Source organism: Candoia aspera, chromosome 1 (assembly GCF_035149785.1).
Source record: "Candoia aspera isolate rCanAsp1 chromosome 1, rCanAsp1.hap2, whole genome shotgun sequence".
NCBI lineage: Eukaryota > Metazoa > Chordata > Lepidosauria > Squamata > Boidae > Candoia > Candoia aspera.
In genome coordinates this window covers 243,672,810-243,675,706 of record NC_086153.1, presented here as the reverse complement: position 1 = coordinate 243,675,706, position 2,897 = coordinate 243,672,810, and positions in this window count along the sequence as shown.

The following is a 2,897-nucleotide window of genomic DNA, read 5'->3' as shown; positions in this document are numbered from 1 at the left end:
ATATGCAGTTATGCCAAGCAGAAGCCACGGAGTTAGAGGACTTTGATGAGTTCCTGTGGGCACTAAAGCAGCACTTCGAAGACCCCTTGGCCCAAGAGAGAGCAAAAAACGCCTTGAAAAAACTTTATCGAGGAACCCTCTCCGTTGCAGACTACGCTTTGGAATTTAAAGCCCTGGCGGAAAAGGTGGAGGATTGGTCCCAGTCGACTTTAGTGGAAATGTTTAAACAGGGACTGGAGATAGAGGTCCTCCGGTGGGCTTTGTGTCGGGATGACCCCAAAACGTTGTATGGGTGGATTCAGTTGGCGGGCAGCGCGGAAAACGCTCTACAAATGTTCGCCCATAGCAAAGAACTGAGGCAAACCAGAGTTAGTAGGAGGGCTCATGCCCCTGGATTTTCAAGCCGCCCGAAAACAAAAAGTTGGGAAGAGGAAAGGGAATGACGATTTGCGAAAGGGCAGTGCCTAAGATGCGGGAAAGAAGGGCATCATGCCACTTCGTGCCCAAGACGCAGACCGGAGGAGCGGCCGGCGAAAGCACCGGGAAAATTGCCAGCATTACCACGTAAGATGAGAGCTGCCTGCGCAGAAGTCGACCCTGCAGAACTCCTATTTGGAGAAGAGGAGGAGGAATTGCATTTCGACCAGCCGGCGGGAAAAGGCTACCACCTGCTCTGAAGGGCGCCTTTGGGCAGGTGAAAGAAACCGGGCGCGACCACGATTCGGTGAGTGGGAATTTTCCTACACTGACTGTCAAAGTGAAATTGGGATCTAGAACCAAAACTGTCGAAGTCTGGGCTATGCTAGATTCGGGCTGTTCACGTTCACTAATGCACCCCGATGTTGTAGCCGCCCTAGAACTGCCCATGTTTCCTTTGCAACGACCAATGATCTTCACGCAATTGGATGGAACTATGGCTGGGGGAAAAGCAGTTACCCACTCTACAGGACTTGTAGCTTTGCAAATGGGTACCCATTGGGAGAAATTGCCTTTTGTCATAGCTCCAGTGGGGGGTCCTTTGGTTATATTGGGAATGCCTTGGTTCGTACAACAAAATCCTTTTATCAACTGGTTGCATAGAACTGTAACATTTGCTGATGGGTTTTATAAAGCACCAGAAAAGGACTTGTTGGAGGACATTGAGGGTGGACGGGTGGCTACCACTACTGTATAGACGCTTCAACCCCTAGAAGGACTGCCTAAGCAATACCAAGATCTGGCAGATGTGTTTGGAGAGAAGGAAGCAGATCGCTTACCACCGCACCGAAAAACAGACTGTGCCATTGAATTTCTGCCCAATGTGAAATTACCTCACCCAAAAATCTATCCCATGTCTCCTAAAGAGAACTGAGAATTACTGAGGGAATTCATTGATAAAAATCTAGCTAGGGGTTTCATTGAGCCGGCAAATTCCCCGATGGGGGCACCTGTCCTCTTTAGACCAAAAAAAGATGGGTCTTTGAGGCTATGTACCGATTTCCGCGGGCTCAATGCAGTATCAATATTAAATAAATATCCTTTGCCCCTCATCAAGGATATGTTATCACATCTGGCCAAGGGCAAAATCTTCTCGAAGTTAGATTTAAGGGAAGCTTACTTTCGCATTCGCATAAGGGCGGGGGATGAGTGGAAAACCGCGTTCAACTGTCCTCTTGGGGCTTTCCAATACAAAGTGTTGCCTTTTGGTCTGTCTGGGGCACCTGGGGTTTTTATGCAACTTATCAATGAGGTCTTGCATGACCACCTATTCAAAGGGGTTTTAGTGTATTTGGATGATGTGTTAATTTATACTGAAACCATGACAGAACATATTCACTTGGTGCGTCAAGTGCTTGCTAAACTGAGGAAAGCAGAGTTGTATGCGAAACTGTCCAAATGTGCCTTCCATCAATCACAGATTGATTACTTAGGGTATAGAATTTCAGCAGAGGGCATTGAAATGGACCCTGCCAAGGTGGAAGCCATTGTGGCATGGGAACCTCCCCGTACCAGGCGGCAATTACAAAGTTTCCTTGGATTCGCCAATTTTTACAGGGCATTTGCCCAAAATTTCGCTGAAACCGCCCTTCCCCTTACTGAACTACTAAAAACTAAAGCTCAAGGGGATACGCGGCGCTCCAAGAACCCAGGCACGCTCCTTAAATGGACCCCAGCCTGCCAACAAGCGTTCGATGCGCTCAAACAGATTTTCACCACTGAACCTATTTTGCAGCATCCTAACCCAACTAAGCCTTTTGTAGTGCAGGTGGATGCCTCTGACTTCTCCATTGGAGCAATTCTGCTGCAAGCAGACCAATCTGGCACTCTAAAACCCTGTGCTTACCTCTCTCGCAAGTTCACAGAAACAGAGAGAAGGTGGCATGTTTGGGAAAAAGAGGTGTTTGCTGTCAAAACAGCCTTGGAAACATGGCGCCACTTACTGGAAGGGGCTTCCCACCCTTTCGAGGTGTGGACTGATCATAAGAACTTAGAGGCGTTAAGCACCAGTCGAAAACTCAGCCCCAAACAACTTCGATGGGCCGAATTTTTCACTCGCTTTGATTTCACGCTCAAATTTATACCAGGCAGGAAAAACTTTTTAGCAGATGCCTTATCACGCAGACCCCAAGATGCTGGCCCTGGGCCCACGGTACAGGGTACTGTATGGACTGAAAAGCAATTGAGTTTCGCAGCTGTGACACGCAGTCAGACGCGAGCGCAACAGGCTCAACGACAGACCGCTCCGCCTCCCTCCCGTCCGGCGCGTCTGCCAATTCCATCAGACTTGAAACAACAGTTGCTTTTCCACCTGAAATCTGACACTTGGTTACAAGCAAATTTAAACACTGTAACTTTTACTGAGGACTTTGCCTGGTGAAACGATCGTCTGTATGTCCCTGAGGCTTTACGAAAGATGA